We start from the raw sequence: 13,937 nt of genomic DNA, 5'->3' as shown, positions 1-13,937 counted from the left end.
AAAAGCTGGGTATTCATCTTTTCTGATGGCTGAGTAATATTCCATTGTATATATGGACCACATCTTCTTTATCCATTCATCTTTTGAAGGGCATCTCGGCTCTTTCCACAGTTTGGCTGGCAATGACTTTTTAAATACAACAGCAAAAGTAGTACAAATACCTCTTTCACAAGTGAAAGAAAAAAATTGATAAATGAGACTCCATTAAAATGAAAAACTTCTGCTCTGTGAAAGACGCTGTTAAAAGAATGAGAAGACAAGCCACAGACTGAAAAAATATTGGCAAGACACAAATCTAATAAAGAACTTGTGTTAAAAATATACAAAGAGGGGTGCCTGGGTGGCTCAGTCGTTAGGCGTCTGCCTTCAGCTCAGGTCGTGATCCCAGGGTCCTGGGATCGAGCCCCGTGTCGGGCTCCCTACTCGGCGGGAAGCCTACTTCTCCCTCTCCCGCTCCCCCTGCTTGTGTTCCCGCTCTTGCTGTGTCTCTCTCTGTCAAATAAATAAATAAAATCTTTAAAAAGTATATATATATACAAAGAACTGTTTAAGCTCAACAATATGAAAATAGGCAACTCAATTCAAAAATAGGCCGCGAAAATGGGCAAAAAGATCTGAACAGACACCTTGCCAAAGAAGATGTACAGATGGCAAATAAGCATATGAAAAGACGCTAAACCTCATATGTCATTAAGGAATTGCAAATGAAAACAATAAGATACTACTGCATACATATTAGAATGGCTAAAACCCCAAACACCAATCTCTGGTGAGTATACAGAACAACAGGAACTCTCCTTCATTGCTGGTGGGAATACAAAATGGCAGAACCAATTTGGAAGACAGTTTGGCAATTTCTTACAAAGCTAAACATAGTCTTATCATATGATCTGGCTATTTCGTACTTTGGTATTTGTCCAAATGAGTTGAAAACTTATGTCTATGCAAAAACCTGCACACATATGTTTTGGCAGCTTTATTCATAATTGCCAAAACTTAGAAGTAACCAAGACATTCTTCTACAGTTGAATGGATAAAAAACAGTGGTACATCTAGATCATGAAATATTATTCTGCAAAAAAAGAAATGAGCCATTGAGCCACAAAAAAAAACCCCAGGGAATAATCTTAATGCATATTGCTAAGTGAAAGAAGCCAGTTTGAGAAGGCTACATATTGTGTGATTCTGACTGTGACGTTCTAGAAAAAGCAAAACTATAGAGACAGTAAAAAGATCAGGGGTTGCCAGGGGCTTGGGGAGAGGGAGGGATGAAGAGGTGAATCATAGGGGATTTTTAGGGCAGTGACTACTTTGTACGATATTATACAATACTATAATGATGCATACACGACACTATACATTCCTCATAGCATGAACTCTAATGTAAACTATGAACTTCAGTTAGTGACAATGTATCAATTTGGTTCATAAGCTGTAACAAGTGTACCACACTAATGCAAGATGTTAGTAGTAGGGGAAGCTGTGTGTGGAGGGGGAGAAAGAATATATGGATACTCTCTGTATTTTCTGTGCAATTTTTCTGTAAACTGAAGCTTTAAGAAATAAAGTTAATTAATGAAATTAAACAAAACAAAGCAATCACTACCTTCCTTCAATTCCATATCCCCCTGTAGCTATTGTCATTTCTCTCTTCCCATGATGGCCATGCTTCATGAAGGAGTTTGTCTAAGTACTACAGAAAATGATAATTTACACTGATTGAATGATTATGTGCTGAAATGTAAATTGTTATATTTACCTCTCACAACAGTCCTATTGCATTGGTATTATTTTTATAGATTTGGACCTTGAGGTGTGAAAAGTTTGAGCCACTTGACCAACTTCACATTGTTGGTAAGTGTTGCAATCAGTGTTTGAGGGCAGGCTGCTGGACCTTAGGGGTAATGCTCTTAAATCACTCTACTCATGGGCTCCATTTTCTCTCTGGGGGCTTGACATCGCACAGCTCCACAGACCTCATTATTCTGTAGTCTGCGTTGATGGTGCCTCCTGGGGCATAACTTGAAAGGCGCCTTCCACGGCTGTGCCATGTGATAGCCCTGCGTACCTCCCACCCATCCTTCATCTCATTTCCGCCCTATCTCTTCACTGGATCTACTCTTGCTAAGGTCTATGACTACATTTTAATAGATCCAGCAGACACTTTTCCATCTTCTTATTTAACCCCTCAGCAGCATTTGACAGAGTTGACCGCTCCTTTCTTCTTGAAACGTTTTTTCCCCGCAGACATCATGTTTCCTAGATTTCTTCCTCCTCCTTTGGCTATTCTTTCTCTGTCTCCTCTGCTAGTTCTTCCTCCTCTGCTTGGCCGTCAAGTGCAGGTGCTCTGCGGGGTCTCGTCTTGGCCCTCTTCTCTTGTTACCCTCATACACCCTGTAGGCGATCTACTCTTCCTCTTCGTTTATCATCTCTAAGTCTAGGACTCCGAAATTTATGTCTTCAACCTATTTGGCCCCAACGTTGGAATGTCTCACAGACATACTCCAAATGCTCAAAACTGAATCTTTTCAGGTCCTTTGCCGTACTTAACTGAACTCTGTTCCCCTTTATTTTACTTTGTGTTTGAAATATACATCCAAACAGAAAATTGCATAAGTGCATATGTAGAGTTTAGTGAATGATTACAAAGTGAAATGGCATAATTGCCATCTATATCAGAGAAGAGATGGAGCATCATTGGAAGCTCAGAAGTCATCTATGTGCCCCTCTCCAACCATAATCAACTCTCTCCCTCCTAGAGCAATCACTGACATGGTCTTCGGTGATGATCATTTCTTTGCTTTTTGTTATATTAGTTTCACCACTTATGTATGTATCCCTAAACAATGTAGTTCAGTTTTTTAAACATTATGAGTGGAATCGTACTGTATGTTTTCTTTTCTGTCTTGCTTCTTTTTCTCAACAGAATGTTTATGACATTCATGCTTCTTGCCATGTTTCACTCTAGTGCATCCATTTTCACTACTATATAACATTTCACTCTGTGACTAAACCATTGTTGATGATGATGAACACTGGGTTTATTTCCAGTTTTTGGAACTGGGATTATAAACACTGCTTCTGTCGACCCTACTGTACAGGAATCCTTATAATCATATGCATGCATCTCTCTTGGTATATACCTAAGAGTGGACTTGCTGGGCCATACATTATTGTCAGCTTCACTAGATAATGCCAAACTGATTTCAAAAGCAATTGAACCAAGTTACACTTCTTGGGCAGTATGTGGGAGTTCTGGTTGCTCCACACACTTATCAATATTTAATACTATGTACTTGCAAAAGAGTTTTGAATTTTTGCCAGTCTGGTGGGTGTGATTTTATTTGTATTTCTCTGGTGTCTAACGAAGCCGAGCACCTTTTTATGCGTTTATCAGCCATTTGGATTTCTTTTTTTGGTGAAGTGAGGTTTAAGCTTTTGCCATCTCAAGGTCTGTATTCTTACTGTCTCTTCTGGGTAATTCCTTATGATCTTGTCATCTTTCTGGTGCTTTTTCCATGATTTATAAAAGTATCCATTATTTTTAGTTGCTTTCCGCCAGAGGTCTGGACTGAAAAAGCTAGTCTGTTATTACTGGAAACTGGAAATTCTCTATTAGTTTCCTTAAAAAAATTATTTTAAATGAGATATTTCTGGCAAAAAAAGCATAGGCAGTTGGGGTGCTTGGGTGGCTCAGCTGCTTAGGCGTCTGACTCTTGATTTCAGCTCAGATCATGATCTCAGGGTGGTGAGACAGAGCCTCATATCGGGCTCCATGCTGAGCGTGGAGCCTGCTTAAGATTCTCTCTCTCCCTCTGCCCCTCCCCACCCATGTGCTCTCTTTCTCTCTCTAAAAAAAAAAAAAAAAGAAAAGAAAAAAGTATAGGTAATACCATAATTAATCACACACATAACCATGGTTCTGCTTAAAAAGTGAAACACTGCATGTAAAATTAAGGCCCTTTGATTCCCTTTACCCTTTTTCCCTAGAAGAAGTTAATATCCTGAATTTGGTTTCATCATTTCCTTGCACATTTTAATAATTTTTCTGCAAATATCTTTATAATCTATATATGATATTTTGCTTGTTTCTTAATTTCATATAAATGGCATTAAATTGTATGTATCTTTTTAGCAACTAGTTTTACTGTGACACCTCTCTCTCTCTCTACACCCAATGTGGAGCTTGAACTCACAACCCCAAGATCAAGAGTCACACACTCTTCTGACTGAGCCAGCCAGGGGGCCCCTTACTTTTTAACTATTAGAAAACAATGCCCCAGGGGCGCCTGGGTGGCTCAGTCGTTAAGCATCTGCCTTCGGCTCAGGTTGTGATCCCAGGGTCCTGGGATCGAGTCCCACATCGGGCTCCCTGCTCAGCGGGAAGCCTGCTTCTCCCTCTCCCACTCCCCCTGCTTGTGTTCCCTCTCTCGCTGTGTCTCTCTCTGTCAAATAAATAAATAAAATCTTAAAAAAAAATAAAAAAGAAAACAATGCCCCAATCAACTCTTTTATATGTTTCATTGTGCATGTGAACAAGAGTTTCTCTAGATTATATACCTAGATGTGAAATGTGAATCGTATGTCAGAATATGTATCTTCTGTTTAGCAAGATATGGCCAATTTTCTCTTCAAAATTATTTAAATTTATTTTTCCATTAGTTATGCATGAAAATGCTGGTTGCTCCAAATCCTTGCTAATTCTTGATTTCATCAGATTTCTAAATTTTTGCTAAATCTATATGTGTGAAATAGTACCTTGTTATTTTATTTTTACTTTATTTTATTTTTTAAAGATTTTATTTATTTATTTGACAGCGAGAGAGGGAACACAAGCAGGGGGAGTGGGAGAGGGAGAAGCAGGCTTCCCAGAGAGCAGGGAGCCCGATGCAGGGCTTAATCCCAGGACCCTGGGATCATGACCTGAGCTGAAGGCAGACGCTTAACGACTGAGCCACCCAGGCGCCCCAGTACCTTGTTATTTTAATATGTGTTTTCCTGACTACTGGTGAGGTTGAGCATCTTTTCTTTAAGTTTCTATTTAAATTCCAGTTAGTTAACATACAGTGTAATACTAGTTTCAGGTGTACAATACAGTGATACAACACTTAATACAACATCCAGTGCTCATCACTACAAGGGCCCTCCTTAATCCCTGTCACCTATTTAACTCATCCTCCACCCACCTCCCCACTGATAACTGTTTGTTCTCTATAATTAAGAGTCTGTGGCTGAACATCTTATTTATTTATTTATTTATTTATTTATTTATTTTTAAAGATTTTATTTATTTATTTTGAGAGAGAGAATGAGATAGAGAGAGCATGAGAGGGGGGAGGGTCAGAGGGAGAAGCAGACTCCCCGCTGAGCAGGGAGCCCGATGCGGGACTCGATCCCAGGACTCCAGGATCATGACCAGAGCGGAAGGCAGTTGCTTAACCAACTGAGCCACCCAGGCGCCCTGAACATCTTTTTTAAAAATACTTTTTTTAATGTTGGTTTTCTTCATTAGTGAGTTGCCCATTCATATTCTTTGCCTATTTTTCTGTCAGATCGTTTGTCTTTTTCTTTCTTTTTTTTTTTTAAGATTTTATTTATTTATTTGACAGAGAGAGACACAGCGAGAGAGGGAACACAAGCAGGGGGAGTGGGAGAGGGAGAAGCAGGCTTCCCGTGGAGCAGGGAGCCCGATGTGGGACTCAATCCCAGGACCCTGAGATCATGACCTGAGCAGAAGGCAGGCACTTAATGACTGAGCCACCCAGGTGCCCCATTGATGTAACCTATTACTGATTTTTTTTTTAAACATTCTGGATGGTAATTCTTTGTCAGTCATATGAATTGTAAGTATCTTCACCCAGTCTGTCCTGTGTTTATATTGTCTTTTAATGGACAGAATTTTGCATTTTAATATAATCAAATTTATTAACAGATAACAACGAACAGAAAATCCCAGCCCCCCCCAAAAAAACACAAAAAAAACAGACACAAGAAAACAGCAAACAAGATGGCATATTTTAATCTAACTCTATCAATAATCACTTTAGATGTGAATAGTCTAAACATACCATTTAAAAGATAGAGGTTAGGAAGCAAGACCCAACTATATGCTGTGTACTAGAAATTCACTTTAAATATAGAGTATTCAATAGGTTAAAAATAGAAAAGTAGAGAAAAATTTACCATAAAAACACTAATCAAAAGGAAGCTGGAATGTTTATATTAATCTCACATAAAGTAGACTTCAGAACAAGAACAGATCAGGGATAAAGAGGGACATAATATGTTGATAAAAGGGTCATTTCTCCAAGAAGATATAGTGATCTTGAACATACATGTAACTAACAGTAGAGCTTCAAAATATATGAAGCAAAACTAAAAGATCTAAGGGAGAAATAGAAAAATTCACAATTTTAATGGAAACTTCAACACTCTTCTTTCAGTAATTGATAGAACAGATAAGCAGAAAATCTGTAAGGATACAGATATCTGAATAGCACTATCAGCCAACTTGACCTAACTGAATTGACATTTATTGAACACTCTACTCCACAGCAGCAGAATATACATTTTTCTCAGATGCACATGGACCATTAACCAAAATAGAACATATTTTGGGCCACAAAACAAACCTTAACACATTGAAAATAATATAAATCATACAAAATATCTATCTTCTTAGATCATAATGGAATCAGAGAACAGTATCTAGAAAGTCTGAAGATATGTGGAAGCTAAACTGCACTCCTCTAAATCACCTATGGGCCAAAGGGGAAGTCTTTGAACAAAATGAAAATTAAAATACAACATATTGAAATTTGTAGAATGACGCTAAAGCTGTGTTTTGAGGGAAATTTATAGCATGAAATGTACATATTACAAAAGAAGAAATATCTAAAATCAGTAACATAAGCTCTCACCTTAAAAGAAAGAAGAGTGAATTAAACCTAAAGCAAACAGAAGGAAAGAATTAAAGAACCAAAAACTGGTTCTTTGAAAGATCAATAAATGTGATAAACAACTAACCAGACTGATAGCTTTATGGCCACAGATTTGATAACTTAGATGAAATGAACTGCTTCCTCGAAAGACACAAACTTCCAAAACTCACTCAAGGGAAAATAGATAACCTGAAAGACATCGAATTTGTAGTTAAAAACTTTTTTTTTAAAGATTTTATTTATTTATTTATTTGACAGAGAGATAGCAAGAGCAGGAACACAAGCAGGGGGAGTGGGAGAAGGAGAAGCAGGCTTCCCACGGAGCAAGGAGCCCGATGCAAGGCTCAATCCCAGGACCCTGGGATCAGGACCTGAGCCTAAGGCAGATGCTTAACAACTGAGCCACCCAGGTGCCCCTGTAGTTAAAAACTTTCTAATTAATAGAACTCCAGGCTGAGATTAACTCACTGATAAATTTTACCAAACACATAAGGAAGAAATAATAGAATTCTGCACAATCTATTCCAGAAAATAGAAGAAGGAATATTTCCTAGCTTATTTTATAAAACCAGCATTGCCTTAATACCAAAATCAGACAAAGATGTTATGGGAAAAGAAAATTACTGATATCAATATTCCTCATGAACATAGATACCTAATTCCTCAACAAAATATCAGCAATTCAAATCCAGTAATATATAAAAATGATAACTGGGTAGGGGGCACCTGGGTGGCTCAGTCAGTTAAGCATCTGACTTTGGCTCAGGTCCTGATCTCAGGGTCCTAGGATTGAGCCCAACATCTGGCTCCGTGTTTAGCAGGGAGTCTGTTTCTCCCTCTCCCTCTGCCTCTCCCCTCACTCGTTCTCTCTCTCACAAATAAATAAATAAAATCTTTTTTTTTTTAAAGCATAATACATCATAACCAAATGAATGCAAGTTTGGGTCAACATTCAAAAATAAACGCAATACATCATATTAACAGACCAAATAGGAAAAACCATATGATCATCTCAATAAATGCTGAAAAAGCATTTGACAAAATTCAACATTCATTCATGATAAAAACTTCCAGCAAACAAAGAATAGGGGGGGACTTCCTTAACCTAATAATCTGCAGATAACACTAAACTTAATAGTGACAGATTGAGTGAAGACTGGGAACAAAACAAGGATGTCCTCTCTCACCATTCCTGTGACATAATAAATATATATTTGGTCTCTGCCCTTAGTTCCTGACACAGAGCTCCTAAAACCCTTGTAACCTCCTGAGTGATAGGAATGTCTTTTGTTTTATTTATATTTATTTATTCATTCATGCAAAAATTCAGATTTTATTTTTACTTATTCTTACATTGGTGGGAGCTGATGTCAGGAACTTACAGGCAAGCAATAACTTTTGTTAGCTGAACAAAAAGAAACACAGTGTGGCATTATCATTAGGCAAGACTTGCTTTTTTACATTTCACACATGAATGCAATATTATCCTTTCTTGAACAAAATGCCCAGATTACTAAAGAAACCATCTTTGGAGGAAGTGTTTAATAAGCATATTCTCTTTTTTTTTTTTTTAAAGATTTTATTTACCCACCTGACAGAGACAGAGATAGCAACAGCAGGAACACAAGCAGTGGGAGGGGGAGAGGGAGAAGCAGGCTTCCCCCCGAGGAGGGAGCCCAATGTGGGACTCGATCCCAGGACCCTGGGATCATGACCTGAGCCGAAGGCAGACGCTTAACGACTGAGCCACCCAGGCGCCCCAATAAGCATATTCTCTTAATGGGAGAGTTCATTGCCTCTTCTTAGAAGAAGGCTGTGTATGTAGTTATCTGTCAAATTTATCTGTGCAGCTCACCAACATCTTATTGGGAACATCAATATTTCCACACCACAGTTCCCAAAATGACTTTATTTATTTATTTATTTTTAAAAGATTTTATTTATTTGTCAGACAGAGAGAGAGAGCACAAGCTGGGGGAGTGACAGGCAGAGGGAGAAGCAGGCTCTTCTGAGCAGGGCAGGGAGCCCGATGCCTGAGGCAGGGCTCGATCCCAGGACCCTGGGATCTTGACCTGAGCTGAAGACAGACCCTTAACCTAATGAGCCACCCAGGCGTCCCACCAAAATGACTTTAAAGTCCCAAAATTCTGTGTCTCCTTTGGCTTGTTTCTCTCTTGATTCCACGCAGGCTTTATTAATGGTTCACTTTATATCATCATCTCCATCTTCATAAATTTTCTTTAGAACATTCATCAATCCCTCACTAGGATGTATTTCAGTGCTGTGGGAGGGCTTTTCTTTCTCTCTGCATTCTTTTTTCAACCTGAATCAGGTAGTCCCACTGTGTGTTTTCTGCTTTCTTTCTATATAAGAACTGTATCTGTCTTGATTTTTTTTTGAACTGCCTTCCACGGAGATGGGTTTCAAGAGATTGTTCACAACCATGGTGTGACTCTTCCCATTTAGATTCTTTACCAAGGATCATATGAGCTCTCTGTGAAGTGCACCTGCACGTTCTCAGTGGGGACTTGATGAACTCCACTTAAGGTGATGTAGATTTTCACAAATTTATCTGCTGATCCCATCCGTAATTACTGATTTTCACTGTCTATCCCGTTGTGATGGGAGCAAGCACAGTACCTGGCTTTTCACTGTCAAGAAGTTCTGCTGTTCCCTGTGATTTCTGCTACATCTTGGTCTTGATTTCTGTCTGCATCTTGGATTTGTCAGCTGTAAGGGCATCATGTACTCTTTTTCTAGAGGCCTTTTCCAGCAGCACCTTCACCTCCTCTGGATCTTTCTGTAGCTCTTCCAAAGCTGAAGCCGCAGTCAGGCTGGGTCGGGCAAGGCCAGAGCTGCAGCGGGGCAGGGGAGAGAACAGGAAATGGTGCAGGGAGCCTGCTCACTCAGAGGCAGAGCCCGCCCCCTGTGCACACACCCGACCCTGAGTCAGATGTGACCGCCTCCTCATGCGGCGCCTCCCAGCTGTGTTTTGTTTTCATGCGGTGACTCTTGGTGGGCTCCTGGATAGCTTCAGGGTGGGAACTGGTCACCAGAAAGATTCAGCCATGATTAGAAGTTTGGAACTTTCAGCCCTACCCACCCATCCTCCAGGAAGGGGAGGAGGTTAGAGATTGAGTTAATAATTCTGTTTACATGATGAAGCCGCCATAAAAATCCCTAAACTAGGGGGTTCAGAGAGCTTCCAGGTTGGTGAATGCATCTGTGAGCAGGGACCGTCGTGCACCCCAGTCTCCGTGGGGGCAGAAGCTCCTGTGCTCTGGACTCTTCCAGACTTTGCCCTGGTTACTTCTTTATCTGGTTGCTCGTTTGTATCCTTTATAATATCCTTTGTAATAAACCTGTTACTAGTTAGTAAAGTATTTCCCTGAGTTCCATTAAACTGTTGCAGCAAATTATTGTAGTTGAAGAGGGGGTCTTGGGAACCCCCGATTTGTAGGCAAGTTGGACAGAAGTGTAGGTAACCTCCTAGCTCTGTGTCGTTAGTGTCAAAATTGAGCTAAATTGCAGGACACTAAGTTGGTATCTGCAGAGAATTGGAGAATTTCTTGCTGTGGAAAAACCCACACATTTGGTGTCACAAGTGTTGTGAGTAGAAACAGATCCTATTAAATGGCATCAGAGGAGTGGGATTTGCTGAAACAGCCATGGCTCACAGAAACTTACGGCTTGGGAAGAGAAAGTAAGGAAGGGCAGGGAATAAGGAACCTTTGATCCCTGGACAGCCACCTAGTCCCTCATGGTCTGAAACTGCAGCTGGGGTGAGATCAGCCATGGATAGAATTTAGAAATGGGGGTAGACCTGATTCTCAAGGAGCTGGCTCATTAGATATATAAAGAAATGCAAAAATAATGAGAAGCAGGCTAAATATACACTACCTTGGTTATTATCTGTAACAGCCAAAGTGAAAGTCGAAGAAACTGATGGGTTGGACTTGGATGCTGGACCACTAGCTTCAGCCACTAGCCTCAAAGCTGCCTGCAAAGAGGAAAATTATGCTCTAAGGCCTCCGTTTCCCATGAAGGTTGTCAAGATGGGGGTGGGGGTAGGGACAAAACTGAGAAACTACTGAAAGCAGGAGTATAGTGTGAAGGAGTTGTCTTATTTTGTAGATTGGTATCATCAGCTCCCTGAAGAATTTTACTGAAGTAGGTTGTAAGAGTAATTGATTTGGGGGCTGTGTCTCTGGTTTTGAATGCTGCAGAACGGAAGAGCATGTTTGGGTTGATATAGGTAGGACCTGCAGCTCACCATGGAATAATTACAGATGGATGATACACGATCCAGGAATGCACAGGAGATTATTCAGGTGTTTAGATTCAGCCCACCTATGTACTGCTGCAGCACCACATGCCCACTCACCTCGACGGAGTGCCCCAAAAGTGCCCCAGGCCAGCATGGTGCACGGGATAGGAAACACTGGAAAATGTGTTTATCCTGAGAAGATGAACTGCCCAGCTTCCCCTATAAATGCCGAGTGGAACACTGCAAATGAAGCAGCAGATGAGCTTCCTATCAAAGCCATGTGGGACTGGCTTTGTGGCTTTATGATGACCAGGATATTCACCTGTTGAATAAGCCCATTACCCTTGACATACGACAAGATGCTCCTTGACACAGCAGCCCAGCGCACCGGGAATCCAAAACCTGTGGGTGGAGTTTTAACAGGGCCTAAAATTAGGTTAGGAGCATATGCAGATATAGCAGTTGATGGAATTAAATGAAAGCTGGGATGAAAATTGATGATGGTTCTGAGATGAATGGCCAGTATCCTGTTTGAAAGGCTGCCGTGTTAAGACTGTCAGATGGAGGGCGCCTGGGTGGCTCAGTCATTAAGCGTCTGCCTTCGGCTCAGGTCATGATCCTGGGGTCCTGGGATCGAGCCCCGCATCGCAGCGGGCTCCCTGCTCTGCAAGAAGCCTGCTTCTCCCTCTCCCACTCCCCCTGCTTCTGTTCCCTCTCTCCCTGTGTCTCTCTCTGTCAAATAAATAAAATCTTAAAAAAAGAAAGAAAGAAAACCAGTATGTATGTTCTAAGAAGTCAAATATGCTCACTTGCTGTACCTTAAAAAAAAAAAGACTGTCAGATGGAGAGACTGATAGAAGAGGATCATCTCTCAATGGGCTCAACTGCATGCTGTTTTCTAGCGGTGATGCAAGAATTGAACACTGGTTAAAAGCCCCCGTGTTTGGGTTTTTACAGACTCATGGGCAGTAGCCAGTGGCCTGGCCATAGGGCCACGGTAGATGGGCAAGAGAAAACTGGACTAGCAAGGGGATGCCTGAATAGGGTGTGGCCATGTGGAAATCACTCTGGGAATTTAAGGGGCACATTAAAGCAGGGCATGTCGATCCCCACTGGAAGGACTCCCTTCCGGATTTAGAAGGTGATTGACACCACGAATTAGATCTTTTGGGGCACTCCGTTGAGGTGAGTGGGCATGTGGTGCTGCAGCAGTACATAGGTGGGCTGAATCTAAACATCTTCCTCTTGTGTGCTCTGAGACACACAATGCCATAAGAGAGAGACTGCAGATGGCTCTGGGAAAGATGCCCAGGGGAAGGCTGTGCACATAGATGGTGTGTGGATTACATTGGACCAATGCTGGTAGCCACAGGGGACTATAAATAGGTCCTAACCAGAATAGACACTTATGCTGGGCTGGGCTTTGCATATTTGATAGTAGACCCAAATGCTAAAAATACTATTAAAGGTTTGGTACAGAAGACACTGTACCAATTTGCACCACTGAGGAACATTTCTTCAGACCAAGGGATGCACTTTATGGTCCATAGTGTCCGACAGGGAGGCAAAGAGATATCACATCGAATAAAGGAATCATGCCATATATCATCCTCAGAGTAACTGTCCAATAGAGAACTGGAATAGGTAGTTGCAACATTTGCTGCCTAAAAGCAGGGGAGATAAAATCATGAGGGGCTGGTTTACATGCCTTTCTGAGCGTGTGCTCACACTCAGTGTTAGGGGGAGCTAAGGGGAGCCCCTTGGATGGGTCCTCCAACTCTCTTGGGGACCTGGGGAAGGGGGTGGGGGAGGATGCTGGTGTGACTACATGGTTCCCCATGTCACCATGTTTACATGCCTTCCTGAGTGTGTGCTCACACTCAAGTGTGAGGGGGAGCTCAGGGGAGGCCCCTTGGATGGGTCCTCCAACTCTCTTGGGGACCTGGGGAAGTGGGTGGGGGAGGATGCTGGTGTGACTACATGGTTCCCCATGTCACCATGTTTTCTTTCTTCCCATCTGATTCAGTGGTCCCAGGACCAGTGATGCAGCTGTGGGCACCGGGAGCAGGGATTAACAACACCTTTATAACTTTATGCCAGAAATCTTAAGGGCCTGATAGGGTGGACTGTGCCTGGACCACATCTGGCAAAGCTGGGGTTAATGGTGGATACTGCTTGCTGCCTCGTGGTCAAGACAGCCACTATTTCTGCTCCTGTGTCACCCTTCTCTGTAGGAATGGGAGTGGACTGACAGAGAGGAACTTGCTAAACTAGTATTGCTGTCAGCAACCTGGACCAGCTCAGTGGCCGGAACCTGGTGTGCTTTCCAAAGGTGGAAATGTTTGGGTAAACATATATGGAGAGAAAGAGAAATAATGGTTGAGGATAAAGGAATGAATAAGTGGGTTATGCAATAAGAGGAATCTAACGTATAGTAATACCTTGAGAGAGGCTCAGAGCAAGAGAATACTGTTATCTTTCAGCACAGTTATATCAGATGCCTGGAAAGGGTAAATCTATGTGTTTGTTGAGAGAACCCCTGCTTTTATGATCTGAAAGGATTTCAATCTAAAATGGAACCAGAGGATATGACATGAAGATCCTCACACATGTGCTCTCAGAACAGAACCAAGATTCTGATTTTCATTAAATGCCTGATTTACAGAAGACCAAGACGTATCTCCTGATCAATGAACATCCAATGAACAAAGAACCTCTCCCCATCCTCA

At 41.4% G+C, this 13,937-nt stretch overlaps 1 protein-coding gene and 1 pseudogene across 5 annotated transcripts in view; one reads left to right on the top strand and one right to left on the bottom strand.

Moving 5' to 3' along the window:
- Nucleotides 1-13,937, top strand: part of VAMP1 (vesicle associated membrane protein 1) — a 75,671-nt gene that overhangs the window by 46,460 nt on the left and 15,274 nt on the right. For 2 of the 5 annotated variants that reach the window (XR_014145566.1, XR_014145565.1), the window contains exon 5: nucleotides 1,800-1,854. The exons of the other annotated variants lie outside the window; for them this stretch is intronic. The gene's annotated coding sequence lies outside the window, so the exon portion shown is untranslated. The remainder of the gene's footprint in view (nucleotides 1-1,799; nucleotides 1,855-13,937) is intronic. 5 annotated transcript variants of the gene reach the window in all.
- LOC145721713 (calcyclin-binding protein pseudogene) lies at nucleotides 6,169-9,843 on the bottom strand (annotated as a pseudogene).

This window comes from Leptonychotes weddellii, chromosome 5 (genome assembly GCF_054177405.1).
Source record: "Leptonychotes weddellii isolate Sample4059 chromosome 5, ASM5417740v2, whole genome shotgun sequence".
In the NCBI taxonomy this organism is placed as follows: domain Eukaryota; kingdom Metazoa; phylum Chordata; class Mammalia; order Carnivora; family Phocidae; genus Leptonychotes; species Leptonychotes weddellii.
The sequence above is the reverse complement of the archived record's forward strand: the minus strand, read 5'-3'. Positions and strand labels throughout refer to the sequence as shown.